We start from the raw sequence: 21508 nt of genomic DNA on the forward strand, positions 1-21508 counted from the left end.
GCACCGTGAGCTCATGGCACTTGGGCTTGTCTGATTGTAAGAACAGTGCCACTAGCAACATTCACCACAATTATTTAAAGATGTGAACCACAGACCATGCAAGGCAAACGTATGGACAGAGTCTAATTTTTAACGACACACAACATGAACAATTTCATCTAGTTTGTTGAAGTCTGTTCCTTCAGTCCGTTAATAGACGTTGGCTCAGCCCGGAATTGCGCTAGTCACTAGGGGTGCACACGTGACCGGGACCTGGGAATCTAAGGGTAGAGGCAGACATGTGAGCGGGAAGCCACGACACATATGCAGTGGGGTGCAACAGATCTTTGGGTAGCCTGCCCAGTTATCATCCCCAAATCCTGCTTTCCAGCTGGCAGAGCCCTCTTCCCACCGTATAAGTGAAACTGCTTTCCTAGACTCACTCGTAACCAGAAAAAGGCGTGTTACTAAGTCCTGCTCTGTAAGTCTACCGAAGGATTCTGGGAGAGGGTTTTCACACGAAAAGAGAGATTGCCAGAGGGGAACTGCTCTGCCTGCATCTTTTGCTGTTACGGACTGACTCGTGTCTCCCCTGAAATGCATGTTGAAGTCCCAGCCCCCAGCACCTCCGAATGTGAGTATATTTGGAGATGGGGTCTTTACAGAGGCCATCAAAGTGGACCCTAATGAACACGACTGGTGCTCATATAAAGAAGGAGAAATCTGGACACAGACACACGCAGGAGAGAGCACGTGGGACATGGGGAGAAGGATGTCATCTAAGCCATAAAGCGAGGCCTCAGGAGAAACATACGCTGCCAACGACACCTTGATCTTGGACTTCCAGCCTCCAGCATCGTGAGAAAATCAAGTCCTATTGTCTAAGACACCCAGCCCGTGGCACTGCATTATGGGGGCCCTAGCAAACTCGTGTATCTGTCCTGATTTGGGATGTCGTCGCGTGAGTTTGGAAATGCTGAGACCGACCCGGGGAAGGGCCGAGAGAATTGTGGAGCTGCTCGCTGAGAACCCGGCGTCAGCGAGCCAACTCTGAAACCATCGACTTCCAGACGTCTTGTAAACACACAACAAGCCCCCTACTGTTCAGGCTGCTTTAGGTGAGGGGTTTGGTTACCCCAGACCATGAGCCTCCCGACAGATCCGTGTAAGGGAGGACGCATGTGGTGTGGAGGTGAGTACCGCAGGACACCAAGAAGGAGGTGTCCAGGACACAGCTCAGCTGTCTGCAGAAAGTCATCAAGCGGATGAACGGACAAAGAAAGTGCAGCCAGGACAAGAGCAGAGTCAGCGGACATGATGGAGACTTGGTAGATGCAAGCCTTTGGCATTGGAGAGCGGGCGGGAGCCCAGTGGGTGAGAGCGGAGCCATGCAGGCTGGTTGCTGGATTGCGGACAGAGGCCCTGGCGGCACCTGACATGTAGGAATTTCTCCTATGGGCTGGGTCAGAACCGTGCAAGTGCAGGATACATTCCAGGGCTCAGAACTGGAGGCAGGGATCCCACCCGGGAGTTGGATGGGTGCTGAGGAGACAAGGAGGGGACTGAAGGAAGGCAGTAGAACAGAGGTGGGGACACACGACTGGTGCCAGGACGTTCAGGAGACACCCCTGGGTGATGTCCATGGATGCCATCGTGCTGTACAGCAACCAGGCGTGAAAAGCAAATGACCAGAACTTAGGATGCAGCTGAGAACAGAAAGCTGAACTTTATCCTAAATGCCAAACTCTCTTTGTATCATTTTTACAAAAAATATTTTTTAAAAAGGTACTACCTACTTCCCTGTTTTCTTCAACGGTTTACTAGATGTAAGCTGACCTTTTCTTGATGACTCACAGTCGTCGTTATGACAAAGGACGTGTACTGGTGCAGAGGAAAAGGCCACGTGTCCACAATCACAAGGTCCGGGTTTATTCCCAGCCCTGCTCATCCAGCTGCAATCGAGGGAAAGAAGGAAAGTTGCTGAGCCTCTCTGAGCATCTGCTTTCTCCATGGCTGCCTGCTTCCGAGGCTGGCTGTAGAGACGGAGCGAGACAGTGTGTGTGAAAGGGCTGAAAAGACACCAGGCGCCCCGACAGGCTTTACAAGCCTTTTTCCAGAGCGAAGTGACATCTGACACAATGCCGGGTCTGCTTTGGAGTTGTTTGCTGTCCCTTTGCTCTCACAACGTGTCCCTCGCTAGAATGGCTTTCACCCATACCCCACCTGTCCTCCCAGGGCCAAAGGCTGAGAAGCCAGTCGACCTCTTAGACATTTTGTTCGGCGGAGCTGGTGAGGGTCTGCATGGAAGCCCAGGACCTGGCTTTGGTTCCATAGATCTGTCAGCTGTTTCCGGTACCCAGAGAGCTTTTTCACTTCTGGGTTTGCTGCTGCCTTCCACAGAATTGAGGCAGTCAGAGCCTGACCTCCAGCTGAGGGTGGTGCACTGACGGCAATTTACGCAGCTAAGTCAGTTATTGTCCTGCTTTGTTAGTTCCCTTTTATCTCTGTGATATCACGCACACATTCGTTCTCACCACCGACCCACACACTGTGATGTGACGTAAATCAAGACAAAAGCCTTGGCTATAACTCTTCAACAGAGACATCCCTCGCCTTCTCTGCTCTAAGGGTTTAGGGACCCTGAGTTTCCTTCCTTCCCATCCAAAGCAGCCCCTGATTCGCATGTTGGGGGGCCTCCAGCCCCTCACACTGTCGGAGCCTAGACTGTAAGACACAGGCATAAGGATTGGGCAGGTCATTTAGACGGCAGAGGATTAGATGAGATGTCAGCACGGGCTTTGAGCCCACACACTAAGGCTGGACCACTCAGCTTAGGGGCATTGCATGATCACGCTGGTTTCCTCACCTATAAAGTGAGAGAAAAGCCTTGTCTCAAGGAGTCTGTATAATAATGGGCACAGAGCGCTCAGCACAAACTCTGGTACAAAGTAAGTGCCCAGGACACGGACGGTGGTGATGCTGGTTGGAGAACCAGCTCTGGGAGAGCCTGGCCAAGGGGCACAGGGCCCGAATTCGTCAGTACAGGAGAGGATGGGAGTAGTTAGGAGCCTGGGAGCGGAGGGTCCTAGAACAAGGCTGGGTGTTTGGGTTGAGTGGGTTCTAGACCGCAGGCTGTGTTTTGCATTATCCAGTGAGGGCAACTCCTGGGATCAGCGTTTGGGGTGGGGTGAGGGCAGCTCTCTGAGCAGGTGTTTTACTGCCTTCTTCAGGGACCTCAGCCCAGCCTGAAACTTTCACTTTCACATGAAGCAACTCTCCCTCGCCTTTTAAGCCCCAGGCTCCTTTCCCACACACCTTTGCCTCTGAGTCCCTGTCAGGTCACCCTGTGGTGGATTAAACATGGCCACAAATTCTTTGCCCCTCCTCCCTGGAGAGGTGGGGTCTGTTTCCCCTTTTCCTGAACTTTGGCTGGCTTTTGGCTGCTTTGACCGACAGAGCACTGCAGAAGTGATGCTGCAAGGTCTGGGCCCAGCCTCAGGAGGCTTTCCAGCTTCACCTTTTCCTCTTGGAACCCTGAATCCTCATCACACAAGTCCAGTCCCTCTACCAGAGACCCCAAGACTACAGGGAAAGGGGAAGGCTCCCAGCCAAGTCCAGTCTGTGTCCCATCTCAGACAAGATACTGCACATGTGAGAAAGATCATCTCCGACGGTCCGGCCCCGCCAAGCTGTCGGCTACACCCCACCAGGTGACGCCGCATAGAGCAGAAGAATCAGCCAGCTGAGCCCTGTCCGGGCCCCTGAGCCACCAAATCCCGAGGTCTGTTATGATCGCCCTTGTTTTAGGCTGCTGAGTTTTGGGCTGGCTTATCACATGGCAATAGATTACAGAACCAAATAAGAACACAATAAGCTTTATTCACAATATTTGGAATGGGAACAAGGCATTTCCGGGCCCCCCATTATCTCTCCATCAAATATTCTTAGAGACAGTTAATTCTGGGTATGGAATACAGTCACGCATGTCACTGTTACTGATTAAAGCCCAAGCCTCAACCAACATGGGAAGGCACTTGACTGCACCCAGCTCACTCCCTCAAGAGTGGACTCTACTACTTGAGTTATTTCACATTTAGACAGAAACGTTTAGGGAAATATTTGGGAGGGGAGGCCCACCCCTGTCCTCCCAGCATACACTGGGAGCAGGCGGAAAGGATCCAGACTGAACAAACTGCATGCGAGGAAGGCATAAAGCATAGTTTCCAGAACGCGGATGTTTGGTTAGGGCCGGTTCCAGTTTCCTTCAATCATCAGGAGACACATAAAAGCTCGGCCCAAGGCATCTTGGAGGAGCCAGCCATAGATGCACCTGGGCTGTGCAGGTACCACCCCCCAACACTAGGAACCCCAACTCAGAGAAACAGTCCCGGACAAGACACTGTCAGGTCAGCCAACCTGTCAGTGGCTGGAGTTCAGGTCCTGGTTCCCCTGGGCTCTGTTCTCCAGGGATCTTCCTATGGCTCCAGGATGTTCCCTTTACCTTGTAGCTGAGGACAGAGGGTGTGTAAACGGCATTTGTCTTGCACCCTGACTTCCAGAGTTTCAGCTTCCTTTCTGAGTTACCTTCCATCACTCTGAGAAGGTGAGAAGGGGCAGGCATGTGCCACTATCCTTGACAAAAATGAAAAATGAGCACAGAGAAGTGGGTTTGCAGAGAGCTCACAACTCAGGAAGAGGCATCCTGACACGGTGGGGAGAATTTCACAGGCTCAGGCGGTTGTATCTGCTGGGGACATGGCATCTGCTTCCAGGCCATGGTCGGCAGGGCAGGAAGTCACAGCTACGAGAGGTATGAGCAACTGCAGTACAACTCTGGTCCTAGAGTCGAGGAGAGGAGGGCGAGACTATCACAGAAGGCTTCCTGGAGGAGGTGATCAGCACAAATTAGAAGGAGAGAGAGAGCACTTCGGAGCAGATGTTTTGTGCCAAGTTTCCATAGTCATGTTCAAGCCATGGTCAGAAAATAGCCAGAGATGTGCACAAGCGCTGGCTGCGGGGGCAGGAGAAGTGGAGGGAGGGGAACGTGTGTTAGTGGTGGAGACAGGCTGGACTCTTAGGAGCTCTTTCTCTGATCTCCTGACCCAGAGGGTGAGGCATCTGGTCTCCAGGCCAAGCCTCCGGCTCTTTCCAGTACCATCTGCGTCCCCAGCTCCCATCTGTGTCTCCTGCCCCAGCAGCGGCCACAGTAGCTCTCATTTGTCAGGAGCTTGCTGTGTGCTGGCTGCATGTGTTCTCACGTGACCTGCCTGGAAACACTCAGGGGAACCTGTGCTTGACAGATGAGAAAGCCGTGGAATGGTGACATTGAGCTGGGAGCCAATTGGGAGAGGTCTGGCAACTTGCCCCAGGAGTCCCTTGTCACTCATCAGTGGCAGAGCCAGGAAGGAGCCCAGGCTGCTGGTCCCCAGACTGTGTTTTCACCTTCGTCTGCATGGGCTCCAGGTCGTGGCAGGGATCATAAACAGGACTGGCTGAGTAACTCCCTGGGCCCAGTGCAAAAGGAAGGCGCGGGGTCACTTGTTCAAACACAACTCAGAACTTTAACACGGTGACCAAGCGTGCAGGGCCTCCTGAGTGCAGGACCCTGAGCCACGGGGAGGATTGCCCAGCAATGAAAGCTGGCTTGATGGTGTGGTCGCTGCCAAGACACAGGACGGCCTGAGTGCTGTCACCTGTGTGTGCCCTGTCTGCACCCCCATTCAGGGAGAACAGGGTGTGGGGCAGGAATTGGTGCTGCCAGTGGGGACGGCAACCCAGGATCCAGGAGGGAAGGGTAGAGAGGCACTGGGGGAAGCTGCCTTCTGTGAGGTGTAGGCTGCATCCGGCCCAGGGAACTAGCGCGGCCGTGTAGATACACGTCCAATGGTCAGATGTGAAGGTGACGGACAGCCCTTTGAGCCCCCGTTTCTTGGAGCACCTGTTGTGCAAGCTGACGAGGGCAGGAGACTGAATAGGCAAAGGGAAAGGACAGGTCTTTGCCCTCAAAGATTTCTGTCCGCTGGTTGGAGATATAAAATTTGTAAACATTAAGTAATTAGAAGACAAGGCCAAATAATATATGATTACACTGTCAATTAAATATGGTCAAGTGCCAAAACACATGCCACAGATGTGCTCCGTCCATCTGGGAGAGGAGAGGCCGGGACGCTGGAATGAGCGAGTGCTCAGAGCTTCCCGGACAGACGGTGGGCTTTGAGTTGGGCCTTGGCCATGGGCAGGAATGGAGGAGGCGGAGTGGAGAGTGCTGGGAAGATTAACAAGGCGAGAAGGAAGAGAGGCTGTGTGTGGTGACTGTGTGATGACAGTCTGGGAGGTGACCAGACAGGCTGAGCCATGGGCGGGTGCTGGGCAGACTCAGGTGTCAGCTGTGTGACGATGGACGTTGCTTAACCTTCCTGAGCCTCGATTTTCTCATAATAGGACCTCATCTGCCGTTCAAGGTTGGGCAAAGGACTAAACGCAAGGAAAGGAGTTGACAGAGAGCCTGGCACAGGGTAGAGTGCAAAAAAAGAAAAGTTACCTGTTATTACGATTATTTTGAAGACAGACTTGCAGGGGTGAGTAGGGTTGGGTTGTGAAACACAGTCTTGCTTCGTCTTGGCTCCTATCCTTTTCAGTCGGGCAGAATTGGACAATCTGCCCAACGTCTCTGAGTCTCAGTTTCTTCATCTCAAAATAGGGATGATAATGTCACCGACCTTGTAGGGCAGTTGCCAGGACAAAATGACACACAAATGTAAAACTCCAAGGACAGCTCGGTACCCCTGAGAGCTAGTAAGTGCTGGCTGTTGTTACAGCAGATCCCGCAAGGGCTTCTATCCCCATATCGTTGTTGAAGAGACACAGACTTGGAAAACTGCACATGGCCACCTGGCCAGCCCCTGGTGGGCCACCACTTCACGTGTTCTATGAAGGACAACCGGAAACGGTCCAGGCTGCCTTCCTCACCCCCAGGCAGACATTCATCTCTGATTCCAAGCTCTCTGTGCTCCCAGGAGGACACCTCAGTCTGACTGAGTGCCGTGACTCCCCCAGGGCGAGGCCCTGTCTTACTCACCTTTTGTGTACCAGGGCCTGACATCAGCCAGCCCCTGGAAAGCGCCCAAGAAGGCTTGTTGACTTGAAATGAAACGAGGTGACTGGGGCTAGAGCCCCAGGAAAGGCAGCGCTTGGTAAGAGCTTGTATCTGGGCTGTCAGAGGAGAGAGTGAAAGAGAACTCCAGGTTTCTCTCACAGGATGGGGAGTAGGGAGAAGCTGATGGCTTGGGTTTGGGAAGACAGTGAGGGGAGGGGAGGTGCAAAGGTTGGTTTAGACAGTTGCATGAAGATGAGAATTTAATTAGGCTTCTGTGCTGTGCAAACCCTGGCAGCACCCCAACCCCTCTCCAGGACTGGCCCGTGTCCTGACACCAGGTCCCTGCCTGGGTTGGGGGGACATGCTCACTGCCAGGAAGATGAGGCTTGCTGCCCTTGGCTGGGCTCTGGGCATGGTCCCCTGACCCATCAGCGGGAGGGCTGGAGGAGGCGTGGCACAGCTGTGGTGAGGGCCCCAGTGGGCTCTCTAGGGAAACAGGACAAGAATAGGCACCCCAACACACAGCACCGTTCGGAGCTCAGCTGCCCTCTCTGACTTCGGGCTTTGCTTTCTGCCTTGTGGGCACCCCTCACTCCACTCCCTCTCTCCTCCATTCCTGTCTTTCCAACCCAACCCAGCCACTGGAGGTAGAGACGCCACTTCCCAGCACGTGGGGGAGACTGGGCTTTGCCAGCTGTCTCCGCCTCCACCTCAGCCCAGAACAATCCCTCCTCCTGGGTTGGCAGCACCCACTCTGCTCCTGACAGACCAATCTGGTGTCCTCCCCCCCTCCCCCACAGATCCCTCCCCTGCTGTACTCTCCTCCACAGCCCCTCACTCCCCCCACAGTCCCCTACCCTCGCCCCAGAGCTGGCAGATAATGATACAACCTCAATACCCAAGAAGTGCAGGGGTGAGTGGGGTCACCCCTGGCTCCCCCTTGGGCTCCTGCCACCTGTTCAGTCCCCTGGTACCTCCCAGCCCGCCCTGTCAGCCCCCAATCCCTGGTCCTTGGTATGCCCAGCCCAGCAGAGCCCAGCCCTTTCTCCTAGTGCCCTCAGCCCTACCCTCTGCCCCTGGCACCCTCTCTGCCTGCAGGAGGGCACAGAGCGCCCTGTCTGGCCTGGCAGCGCTGAGTTCAGCCCCCGGGATTTCCCAGCCGCCAGCCAGCAGGAAGTCTGCCTGGAAGACGGGAAACCTTATTCTTGGCCTCAGCCCAGCTACTGAGCACGACCAAAGTTCAGGGGAGGGGCCTGTTTCCCTGGTCAGCAGGGGACTCCCACTGGCCTCCACTATTCAGGTTTGGGGGTTTAGGGCGAGGCCCAGGAGAAGGGGCTGCTGGAGGGCAGCGGGGTGAGAGCCTCTGTGTGACCCTCTGCCTTCATCGCCTGGTCCTGGTTACACGTCCCTCAGACTGCGGAGCTCTGGGCTGGGGGAGTGGGCGGGTGGGGGAGGTTTCTGCAGTCTCAGCTTTGCCAGCGGGAGTGTGTGTGCCAAGTGGGTGTGGCCTGGGCACACGCAGGGCCGGTGAGCGGCAGCCCCCAGGGGCAGCCCCTCCCCCCCCAGCCCCGTGGGAACCAGTGAGGCCAGAGCTGGTCAGTGGGCAGACTCCGCACGCTCTCATCCTGAGACATCCAGGAGTTAGGGGCAGGAAGGGAGCCCCTGGGAGCCAGCCCCTCTCTCTGGAGCTGCTGGGAGGTGACAAACCCTGTGACAGGGCTGTGAGGCGTGGCTCTGGACCGGAAAAGGCCTCCCAGGCACTGCAGACTCCCTTCTCCCGCCTGGGCCTTGCCTCTGCCCGAGCCCCGCGGGTTGCCCCATTCCCTGGGTAGCCTGCAACAGTAACATAACAGGAAAGAGCCACAGTCAGCCCCCAGGGAGCGGGGCAGATCGCGCCGGGGACTCTCACAGGCCACACCGCCCACGCCCGGTCCCCTCATCTGCTCCCACTCTGCCCCTCAAAACTAGACTGGGGTCCCCTTTCAAGGGCTCTTCTTGGCTGGGATCCCCATCCCAAGGCCGGGGGCAGAGGGAAACAAAGAGAAACTGAGAGAAGGGGCGAGCGCGACTGGAAGGACCCGCGGGGACCGCTGGGGTCAGGATCACATGGGGCGAGTCCGTGACGGCAGTTCCCAGGGCGCAGGGAAATGCTTGCGTGTGGCGCTAGCGCCCCCTGGTGGGAAGCGTTGCCGCAACCTCGCTCTAGTGGCCATCGGGCCAGTCTTTCCTGGATACTTGGGAATGGAGAGCACAGCCCTGCACGGCCCAGCCAAGGTCCGCTCTAGCACGGGTGGGTCTGGGAAATACCGTCCAGGAAGCGAGTTCCATTCCAGTGCCCCTTGGGAAAATGCCCCCTGCCCTGCTCACCCCGCTTTTTCATCTGTCCAGCCAGTTGTGGGTTATCCCACGGACTCGAGGCCTCTTCTGACTCTGGCATCTTGAGGTTCTAGGTCAACATGGACCTCTCTGGCCTCAGAATTGCCTGACCTTCTTGACTGTGCTCTCATCTGCTCCGGCCACACTCACCGCCATGACAGGGCTGTCACCTCTGTCAGGAAAGCTATTCGCCCGGATGTCCACTTGGTCACTCCCTAACCTTCCAGTCTGCTCTCAAAAGTCTCCCGGATGGAGCCTGCTCTGTCCTCCTGATGTAACACTCACCTCCAGGTCCCCACCCACCACACTCAGCTTTGTCCAGAGCCCTTCCACTGTGGAACGTACTATATAATGTCCTTATTTATTGTGACCTTTGTGTAGGGCCTTTCATGGTGGACCCTGGCACCTGGAGTGGTAACTGGCACACGGGAGCTCACTAGCTACCTGTGGAAGAAGGGACTGGTCCATTGGAGAGGGTCTGGTGGGGACAGACAGGTCCATCCTAAGTGGCTCGTACTTAGTGATGTGGCTGTGCTACTATGACCCGAATAGGGTTTCAGTGAAAGGACCAAATTGCAGGTGAGCTGTCCTAAGAGGGTGGGGATGGAGGGGGAGGTGCCAGGGTCATAAACTGGGAAATGCTACAGACCAGACCCTTCTGAGATAGCCATTGTCCCAGCTCCAGTGGGACACCAACTCAAATTCTTCAGTCTGCTATTTCACAACCTGTGACCATGGGATTCCCACTCCTTCTTTTTCCAAGCAGACGCCCTGCTGAGCTCACCGCTTGTACACGAGCAGCCCAGTGTTTTCTGCCGAATTAACTTGCCTCGCAGGCCAGTGCGCGGGCCATTTCTGACATCTCAGGACGCTCACATGCAGATTTGGGAGCGCGAGTCCCACAGCCCTGGGACCTGACTTCACTTCACGACCGTCTTCCCTCCTTCGGGAGCAAAGACCCGCCCTCAAGGCCCTGAACCATATCTCTTCGCATTCCTGTAGCCCCTGCCCCTTTTGTTGGCGGAGTGCGCACGCGCCGCTCTGCGGGTCACCCTGCACACTCTTCCAAGAGGCCTGCCTGCTTTGTCTCAGATTTCACATGTGCTGAAATAGTTTCTACTTCTACCTCCCGCTAGACTGTAGGCTCATCTAAGACAACGGCTTTGCTTCCTGTTTCTGTTTCCCAGATGTGTTGCACACAGTAGGGTCTCATTCCACGTTTGTTCAATGGCGACTATATGTTGGAAGGGCTCTTTTCAGGAAATCCTTAGCGGTAGTTTTGTTTTCAGCCGCCAGGTGGCATCAGTGCCCAGGCGCAGCCAGAGGAGAGGGACCGGGGTCAGCACCGGAGGATGCTTCGAGAGGGGCACTGACTGTGGGTGGTGCTGAGGTTCCTGGAGTCGTTTTCAACCACTCCCAGACTGACCACAGGGCAGACAGGCGTGGTTAGATCCAGGGAAACTGGGAGCGGTTGGCAGGTGGACAGCTGGGGCGTCCGCCCGTGTAAACATGCAGCCGGGGTTCTGCGACATGGGGCCACATCCGGCAGCATGCGCTAGGGTCTTGACGCAGCAGGCGTCTAAGCTTGGGACCAGGGAAACAGGACGGGGGTCTCGAGGCCCAGGTCCCAGGCTGGGGCTGGGCTGGGTGAGAATTATTTCGGCGTGGGGTGGGTTACCAATGGAAATGGGGGACCCTTGGGATCCTGTGTCTCAAATCCGAGGTCTTGATCCAGATAAGGGACTCCTGAGGGCAACGCCCTCAAAGAGGACAGTGAGGCCTCCTTCCCACCCCTGCAGAAGACTGGCAAGTGAAGCAGAGTGCCCGGGGAGGGGACATGGGACACGGCTGTTTTCCTGGAGCTGGGGGTAACTCGGGAAATATCCAGCTCTGGAGAGAATATTTTGATCCCTGGAAGCGACGCCGGCTTTGAAGGGCCGAGCAAAGGTGCCCGCCATCACCAGCAAATCCAGCTCCCCAATTAGGTCTGTCACCCTTTCCATCCTCACGTCTCTGAGTTGGTTTTCTTCTCTGTAGAGTGGGGACAGCCGTTCCTGCCTCTCAAGTCAGTCTGGAGACAGCCTGAGGTTCCTGGGAACCTCTAAGGCACTTTTCCATTCAGTCGTTTATTCAGTTATTGATATCAGAATGAACTTATTGACAATTATTTTATATGTTGGGATATAGTCTAATACTACTTTTATTTTTTCTCCACAGATTGTTCTAGCTTTGGCTATTGGGAGCTCCTTTAGTTGGCTCCTGTGTCCCTTTGACATAATCCCCATAGTTGCAGGGTTTTTGTTGTTGTTGTTGTTTGTTTGTATTTCCTTCCTTTTCTGGCACTTCAGGCCCATCTTGCATATTTCCCACCCCAGTCCTGGAATCAGCCATTTTTCTAAGGAGCTCTAGTTATTTTCACTGAGGAACAGTATCAGAAACAAGTATCTGAGCACTTGGGGTGGCAGTACTTTTTCGAGTGCTAGAAATTGAGAATGAAATTTCTCAGCCATGGACACAGATTCCACCCAAGTCCATCGGCCTTATTATAGTCCTGATTTTTTTTGACACGCGTAGACCTCAAAGGCACAAAGGGTCAGAACATCATCACAAGCATCTTTAGAAGTAAGAGCAATTAAAAGAAAAGTTACTAAAGGGAGTGTCATTTGGCCCCCAAATATGAAAAAGTTCATTATCAGGCCAGGAAAAGAGGAGTCTGTTGCTTATTGCTGGACAGGTAAGTGACAGCGATAGCTTAGATGGTATCAGAAAGGCCGCTGATAGAAGCAATTAAGATTGCATTGGAAGGGTGTATTGACTTGTGGCATAATAGGCCGTGGACCTACCCCCAGTGAAACTGGTAAAATTATTTTTAAAAATTTAAAGCCTCCAGACATGGTCCCAAGGACAAACAGCAAATGAAGAAACATCTATTCAAGAAAATCTATGTAAACTCAGTAAGAAAGGTGAGAGTCCGTGGTGTTTGAACCAAACTGCTCCCTCTTTCTCCCTCTCAGCTTAGTAAAGCAGAGACTCCACTCCAAACTACTGCAGCCAAGAACACAGGGCTCTCCATAGACCCCCCTCGACTCCCAGCTCCCAGCCATAGGTCTTTCTTCCAGGCAGGAGCAGAACCCAACATTTCTCATCTTGCCCCTCCATGCCTGTCACTGAGGCTAAGACTCAGCAAACGTGGGGGCTTTTGGTTACTTCTGCCAAATCCCAACTCATGGAAACAAGGATATACCTCGGGAAAAGCTGTATTGGCTAAGGAAACGACTGCAGAGAACTAAGTAAGAATTTTAACAATGTACTGTTGGGTTTCTAGTAGATGTGATAAGTACAAAAATAATACTATGAACATGAGAAAAAGAGACTAGAGCTATATAAGAACAATATTTCTATATATTAAGTTTATGGTATTAAGCTAGTAAAACCCGGAAGCTGATTTTGATAAGTTAAGATGTATATGGGAAACCCTAGAACAACCACTAAAACAAAAACAAAAACAAACCCTAAAACTCAAAAATACAGTGAAAATATTATTAACAAAATTAAAGTGCTACACTAGAAAATATTCACTCAGTGCAAAAAAAAAAGCAGTAAAGGGGAAAGAGAGAGAAACAAAAGAGATGAGACATGTAGAAAACAAAAGTAAAATGGCAGACATAAATCAAATTATATCAATAATAACATTCAATGTGAATGGACTAAACAATTCAAGCAAAAGGCAAAGATTGTCAGATTGGTTAAAAAAACCCAACATGATCCAACTGTATGTTGTCTATAGGAGATACACTTTAGATTCAACAACAAAAATAGATTGAAAGTAAAGGTTAAAAAATTATACAAATATTACAATACAGCATGAAAATATAACTATAATACATATATATGCACTTGATTACAGAGCTCCACTAAAAATCCATGAAGCAAAAACTGACAGATAAAGGGACAATTCCAAATAATAGCTGGTGACTTCCATACGCCACTTTCAATAATGGATAGAACAACTAGACAGAAAATCAACAAGGAAATGCAAGCCTTAACACTATAAAGCAATTAAACCTAATAGGCATCTATCTATAGAACATCCTACCAAATTACAAAAGAATATTTATTATTCTCAATTGCACATGAACATTCTCAAGGATAGATCATATGTTAGACCACAAACTCAATCTCAATAAATCTAAAAGAAATCATAGAAAGTATCTTCTATAATTCCATAATGGAATAAATGAGAATTTATTGAGAAATTCAATAATGAGAAATTTTGAGACACCCACAAATATGTGGAAATTAAACAACAGGTTCCTACGTAACCAGTGGGTCAAAGAACAAATAAAAAAGAAAGTCAGAAAATACTCTGAGTTGATAAAGATGAAGATACAACATACCAAAACTTATGGGACGTAGCTAACACAGTGCTTAGAGGGAAATGTACACCTGTAAATGCCTGTTTTATGAAAAAAGAAAGACCTCAAAATTTATTACCTAACATTCCACCAAAGGCCCTGGAAAAAGAAGACCATAGTAAAACTAAAATAAGAAGGAAGAGATACTATGTATTAGAATGGATTCAATAAAATAGAGAATAGAAAAACAAGAGATAAAAATCAAAGAAACCAAAAGCTGGTTCTTTGAAAAGATCAACAGAATTGACAACTGTTAACTAGTTTGAGCAAGAAAAAAATGGAGAAGACTCAAATTACTAGAATCAGAAATGAAAGAGGGGTTGCTACTATTGATCTTATAGTAATAAGAAATATTATAAAGAAATAGTATGAATACTTGTACATCAATAAGTTAGATAACATAGATGAAATAGACAAATTTCTAGAAAGACAAAAACACCCAAAATTGACACACACACAAAGAAATGGACAATCTGAATAGCTCTATAACAAAGTGAAGAGATTGAATAAGTAATCAAAAAACTAACCACAAAGAAAATCTCAGGTTCAGAATGTTTCACTGCTTAATTCTACCAAACATTCAAAAAAGAATTAATGCCAGTTTTTCACAAACTTCCAAAATATAGAAGAGAAAAGAGCACTTCTCAATTCATCTTATGAGAACAATATTAACTTGATTCCACCCCCCCCCAAAAAAAACCCTCAAACATCAGCAGAAACCTTACAGACCAATGTCTCTTATGAATACCAATGCAATAATTTTCAACAAAATAATAGCAAACCACATCTGGTAATATATAAAAAGAATTATACACCATGACCAAGTGGAATTCATCCCAGGGATGTAAGTTTGCTTTAACACCCCCAAATCAATTGCTGGAATTCCAATTTCAATGTGTGATCCCCCCCTACCCCCCAACACACACCACCACCAAGCAATTAACTCAGTTCTTACACTATCTCCCTGGAGATAGCACCGGGTTCCACAGGTTAAGACCTCAGGCCTAAAGACTGCCCCCAACCCCACTTCAGACACCAATCACAGGTCGAGATTGTCACCTGTGCTTCTGACCAACTGGCTATAACTTAGAGGTTCCCATGACCGCTTCCTCAGGTTTGATTAATTTGTTAGAACAGCTCACAGAACTCAGAGAAACATTTTACTTACTAGATTACTTGTTGATTCTAAAAGGATATAATTCAGGAACAGCCATTTGGAAGAGATGCATACGGCAAGGTACGTGGGAAGAGGCCCGGAGCTTCCATGCTCTCTCTGGGCATGCTACTATTCCTGAATCTCTAGGTCAGGGGTGTCCAAACTGCGGCCCGCGGGCCAACTGCGGCCCGCAATCTATTTTTTACTGGCCCTCAGCAAATTCCAAAAATATGTTTAGTTTACTTAAATAAACCAGGTGAGGCAATACGTACTACACTGGAGTGAGTGGCCCGGCTGTTTGTGTATTTTACCGCATATGGCCCTTGGTGAAAAACATTGAAAAAAGTTTGGACACCCCTGCTCTAGGTGTTCACCGAATCGCAAGCTCTCTGAACCCAGTCCTTGCTTTTGTTTTTAAATGGTAGCTTCATTACATAGGCATAATTGATTAAATCATTTGCTATTGGCAATTGATTCAACCTCCAGCCCATCTCCCCTCCCCAGAGAAGGTGTGGGGGGTGGGACTGAAAGTTCCAACCCTCTAATCACTTGGTTGTTTCTCCTGGCAACAGCCCTATCCTTAGGTGCAGTCATTAGCACAACAAAAGACACTGTTATAGCTTTCCTCACTTAGGAACTTCCAAGAATTTTTGGAGCTCTGCACCCAGGATGGGGAGGGAGACCAAGTATATATTTCTTATTAGGAATTATAATATCATAATAATACAGCAATACAATAGAATAAAGCTGGTATAAATCTGAAGTACAAAAAAAATCACATGATCATCTCAATAAATACAGAGAAAACATTTCACAAAATCCAACAGCCTTTCATAGTAAATACACCCAACAAACTAGGAATAGAAGGACATTCCTCAACCTGATAAAGGGCGTCTATGAAAAATCCAAAGCTAACGTCATACTAATGATGCAAGACTGGATGATTTCCCCATAAGGTCAACAACGGGATGTCTACTCTCACCACTTCTATTCCACATTGTCCTGGAGGTTCTAGCCAGGGTCATTAGGCAAGGAAAAGAAATGTAAGCCATCCACACCACAAAGAAAGAACTAAAACTATCTATATTTGCAGATAACATGAAAAAATGCAGAAAATTCTAAAGAATCCATTAAAAATAGATGATAAGTAGTAAGTGAGTTTGGCAAAGTTACAGAATGCAAAATCAATACACAAAAATCAGTTGTGTTTCTATACACTTGTGATGAACATTCCAAGAATGAAATTAAGAAAAGCATTTTACTTATAATCACATCAAAATGAATAAAATACTTAGAAACAAATTTAACAAAAGAAGTGCAAAACTTGTATTGTGCAAACTACAAAATATTGTTGAAAAAGTTAAAGAAGATCTAAATACTGGAAACACATTTCATAATCATGCATCAGAAGACTCAACATTGTTATGATACTTCCAAACTAATCAAGGGACTTAATGCAATCCTTATCAGAATCTCAGCTGACTTCTCTGTAGAAATTGACAAGCGGATTCTAAATTCATATGGAATTGTAAGGGACACAATTCTTTAGACTAGTCAAAACATTCTTTAAAAAGAAGAGTAAGTAGGAGAACTCACACTTCCCAATTTCAAAACTTACTACAAAGAAATAGTCATTAAGACAAGCACAAGAGTAGACATATAGATCAATGGAATAGATTGAAAGTTTAGAAAATAACCCATACACCTATGACCAACTAATCTCAATAAGGGTGCCAAAACCATACAGTGGGGAATTAAAATTCTTTTCAATAGATGGTGCTGGGATAACTGGATAGTCTGTGCAAAAGGATGAAGTTGGACCCTTACCTCACACCATATACAAAAATTAACTCAAAATGGATCAAAGACTTAATTTAAGAGCAAAACTCTCAAATGCTTAGAAGAAAACATAGGGGTAAATTTTCATGGTCTTAGATTTTACAGTGTATTCCTAGTTATGACACCAAAAGAACAAACACTAAAACAAAAATAGATAATTGGTCATCATCAAAATTCAAAACTTTTGTGCTTCAAAGGAACAATAAAAAAGGTGAAAAGAATCATTGAGAATTGCCTGAAATCTAGCTGAACAAAACTCCTACAACTAAGGACACACAGAAGCCATGCCAAGACTGATAGGAGGGGTGGAAACACAGAACGGTCTGGTCACACACACATGTGGTGGTTAAAAATCAGGAGGGATATCTCAGCTGTGGAGGAGCGAGGGGTCCCAGCCCCACACCAGGCTCCACAGCCCAGGGTTCCTGTGCTGGGAAGAGAAGTCCCCACAACTTCTGGCTGTAAAAACCAGGGATATTGTGACTGAGTGAGACAGAGGGTGGCTGTAATCCCAAGCGCTCCTCTTAAAGTGTCTGCACACAGACTTACCCGCTGATGGGCTCACTTGCTCTGAGCTCCAGTACTGGGACAGCAGCTCGAAAGGCACCAGGGACATACAGGGAGGAACTGAGTTGTCTGGCTTCAGGACAAGGACTGGAGGACAGCTTTCTCCCAGACAGAAGTTCTGGCATAAGCATCGTTGTTTTGTTGAGTCCTCCCCCTTCCAGGCATGCAAATGGCGGGCGCCATATTGAGTCTCCATCAACCTGGCTAACACCATTGGCCCCACCCTGGTGATTCCCTGAGACCCGCCCTACCCTTGTGAACCCACCCAAGCTACTTCCAGCAGCTTTTCTATGCAAACAGCCAGTCTCAGTTTGGGCTGTGGACTTTTCTAAAATCTCTCAAAGGTGCACAAACCCCAAACAAGCAGCATCTGGTCTTGGAGTGCCCCATACCTCTTGCTAAGCAACCCCAAGCCCAGCATTAGTGGCAGCTGGTCTCAGTTCACATCTTAGCCTCTCCCAGGTGCCTCCAAACCCAGCACAAGTGGCAACCATCTGCAGATCACTTTGTAGCTTGTACCAAGTGGCCCAGGCAGGGCACAGGCAGCAGCTGACCTTGCCCAGCAACAGAGCCCCTCCTGAGAGACCCCATAACCATCACACCTGGTGGCCAGCTTCAAACCACACCTGAGCACCACCCAACCACCTCCACAAACAATGCACCTACAGGGCAGACTGGGCAGGCACCAGAGCCCACTGCTAAAACAAATCCTGCTCCATAGGGTCAACCTCTGCACCACGGCTCCTCCCCTGGAGTCACAGCCAGTCCTCACAACCAATCAGCCCGAGGGTCAATCCCACTCACTGACATGCCAACAGCAACCAAGGCTCAACTGCAAGAGGAGGACACACCTGGAGCACCCAGCTCAGGTGATGAGGGAGACCGCACCACTGGGCCCCACAGGACACCTACTACACAAGACCACTCTACTAAGACCGGGAGACATAGCAGCCGTACCTAGTACATAGAAACAAACACAGGGAGGCAGCCAAAATGGGAAGACAAAGAAAAATGTCCCAAATGAAAGAATAGAACAAACTCCAGAAAAAGAACTAAACAAAACAGAGACAAGCAATGTAACAGATGCAGAGTTCAAACACTGGTTATAAGGATGCTCAATGATCTCAGGGAGAACTTCAACAAAGAGCTAAGAAACATAAAAAGTAGACAGAAAACATAAAAAAGAACCAGTTAGAAATGAAGAATGCAATAACTGAAATGAAGAACACATGAGAGGGACTCAGGAGTAGATTAGACGAAGCAGAGGAGCGAATCAGCGATTTGGAAGTCCCAAACAAGATGAACCCACAGTCTCTTTCCATAACACCAGACGGCCGCTCAGAAGCCGCGGACTTGACCCTCATTAGACGTGCACCACCCCTTCCCTTTTCTGAGCACCTTCCCTCAAATCCAGGAACACTCGCGTGACTTTCGGGCAGTACTGAGCTCAGCCACTAAGGGGCGACATTGTCTGCCCGCAGCTCAGGCCCCCCCCACAACCTGCAAAGTGGGTATTAACCACTTTTTATCCATTTTACAGACGAGGCCCACACTTCCACTGTATAGAAACAGGAATGGAATCAACACCTGTCTGTTTCCATCCTGCCTCCAGGCAGCTGGGCTCCCAGAGAAACAGTCATCCTGTGGCCTCAGGATGCAGTCTGGTGGGGACCTAGCCCAGCGCTGGGTATGGTGAGGGGAGGGGGTGGGTGTGACCAGCCAGGGGAGAAGGAGGTGGGTGAGGAGTAGTCAAACCTCAGCTTTGGTCTGAAGGGGAGTTAGGTCTCAAGGTGGCAATCAAACACCTTAAAACCACTGTCATGACCCTGTGGGATGTTGCCACAGGGCAGGCACCGCCCCTCAGGGCGGTTCCCCTCCCGCTGGGGAAGGACTGCCTTTTCTTCCCGATGAAACAGCTGTGTTATGCCTGGGTCCTAAAGAGGGGGACACCCAGATAGGACCAGGAGGGGTGGGCTGTGGTGTCAGCTCTGGGATGACAGCATACCTGTGACAGACTGCTCAGGGCCGTGGGGACATTCCTGGAGAGTAGCTCACCTTCCTTTCATAGAGCGCAGTGTCTTGAGCCTTCCAGGGCCTTGTCTCGGTCACAAGGTGAGGTGCTGGGTGAGGTCATGCTGCTCTGTAGACGCCTCGGGCTCAGTGGCAGCAGGTGGTGACCGGCCAGGAGACAAAGTCCCTGTGGGTGCCCAGGCACAAATGTGCTCAGTAACTATTTGCTGAGTAGAAACCAGTCCCAGCTGCCACGTGGAGTTTAGCTGAAAGTGGCTTGTCTTGTTGGAGAGCATGTGTGACACCCCAGCGCCCGCACAGGCAGCACCGGGACTAGCGTGAGACCACAGGACGCCCACTGTCAGGTGACAGCCCTGTACTTGCACCAGCCTGAGGGTGGGCTCTCCCTCCCCTTCTGCCCCCATCAGGGCGTCTCACAGGGACCCACAGAGCCAGCCCTCCCCCTGCGGTGGGGGCGGTGGGACATGAGGTCTGAGCCGGGTGGGGAGCGGTTGTGCTGGGTGAGAAATGCTGAGACCCGGCCAGCAGCCAGCAGCTGAGAGGGGGCCTTGTGAGGAGGAAGTCCCACACAAAGGCTGATGTCACCCGCAGATGACACCAGCCAAAGGACCCTGCCCGGAGCTGAGCCCAGGCCGGGGCAGGAGCAGGTTCCCCTCCTGGGGCTTCTCCAGGTTCAAGGGGCCAGTGGTTGGCGTGACTGACAGGAGGCTTGGAACTAAGAGGAGAAAACCTTGTGGAAGCCAGATGGGGACCCGAGGAGCAGTGTGCATGCCCAGGGGTGAGGCAGGGGCACCAGCCTCCAGCTTGGGCGGTGACAGTCCCGGCGCAGCTGGGAGACCGGCTGAGACTTGTCAGGCCTCCAGCCTTTGCAGGTCTGGCCATTTGTGACGCACTGAGCACAGGGGAAGCGGCTGTGGTTGGACAAGGGTGGCCTTGGGGACGCAGCGGGGCTGGGCTGTAGCCACAGACAGGCCTTGGTTCCTCTGCCTGGGCCGTGAGAATGAGGCGAGAGGCCTCTCTGGGACAGGCCTGGCCGCCTCCCCATCCCCCCCACCCCCCAGTGTGGCTTCTCAAGGCCCAGAGTCACCATGTGGGGACACTGCTGCCCTGAGAGGGACTCACATCTGGGAAGAATGTTAGTCTGGGCGGCGGGACTCCTGATTCCAGTGCAGACCCTGCCGCTCCTGGCTCCCAGGCCTTGGGGTTTCCTGGGTGACCTGTCTGGAGCCCCAGTCCGCCCTGTGAAGTGGGAAGGTGACCCTAATGATGGCGGCTGCCTGTCACAGGTGAAAGTACTTTTAGACTGGACAGTGTGGGGTGGGGGCGTTGGGGAAGAATAGCCTCCTCACCCACCCGCTGACCTGATACACAGGGGACCTGAGGAAACATGTGTGTTGTGTGGGTCCTGCATGAGTAAGTTACTCAGTGCCCTGTGACCCACTGCCACACTCCTCCCCTCTGTAACCCGTCAGATCTCCACCCCAGGTCCCCTCACTGTCATGGGCACAGCGGCCACCCCTGTGAACTGGGCACAGGCGCTTTTGTTCAGCTCTGGTGGCCCCTCACCCACCAGCGTGGTTTCTCTCAGCCCATCCTGCTTCACCAAGGGGAGGTATTTCCCACCGTCTCACACACACCCAGGCAGCTGCTTTCATGTTCTCTGTTGATACCACAGCAAATCATATTACAGATTTTACAAAAAATATTCCACAAGCAAAAGGTTTGAAAAATTAAACCACCGGGACTATCCCGAGACCACCCAGGTGTAGCCTTTCCTCTTTTCTCAGTAGGTGTCCCTGGAAGGGATGGATCACCCTCAGGGAGTGTCCCCATCCCCTGCTGTGCCTCCCCACAGGTGTGGGTGTGGGGAGCCTGTGAGCTGCCGCCCTGAGCCCCACCCACCTCCTCCATCACAGGCCTATCCTGTGGTCCCAGGGCCCTTGTCTGGAGGGGCTGGACTTGTCTGGCTCTCTGGCCAGCTTCAGGTAGTGGACTTGCAGATGTGCTGTTGGGGTCAGAAACAGGGCCGAGAGTGGGGAGGGTGCAGAG

General features: G+C 50.8%; 1 long non-coding RNA gene across 3 annotated transcripts; it reads right to left on the reverse strand.

Moving 5' to 3' along the window:
* Positions 1–3838: 3838 nt before the first annotated feature.
* Positions 3839–19838, reverse strand: LOC141568570 (uncharacterized). 3 transcript variants are annotated; one of them, XR_012491727.1, is made up of 4 exons: positions 19484–19838; positions 7058–7191; positions 6521–6698; positions 3839–4818 (listed from the first exon to the last, which is right to left on the reverse strand). It is a non-coding gene; the product is annotated as an uncharacterized LOC141568570 (long non-coding RNA). The 3 variants fall into 3 exon arrangements; XR_012491725.1 differs by lacking the exon at positions 19484–19838 and adding an exon at positions 8143–8833; XR_012491726.1 differs by lacking the exon at positions 7058–7191 and having other exon boundaries at positions 19434–19838.
* Between the last annotated feature and the right edge of the window lie 1670 nt (positions 19839–21508).

Source organism: Rhinolophus sinicus, linkage group LG14, assembly GCF_036562045.2.
Source record: "Rhinolophus sinicus isolate RSC01 linkage group LG14, ASM3656204v1, whole genome shotgun sequence".
Classification (NCBI taxonomy): Eukaryota; Metazoa; Chordata; class Mammalia; order Chiroptera; family Rhinolophidae; genus Rhinolophus; species Rhinolophus sinicus.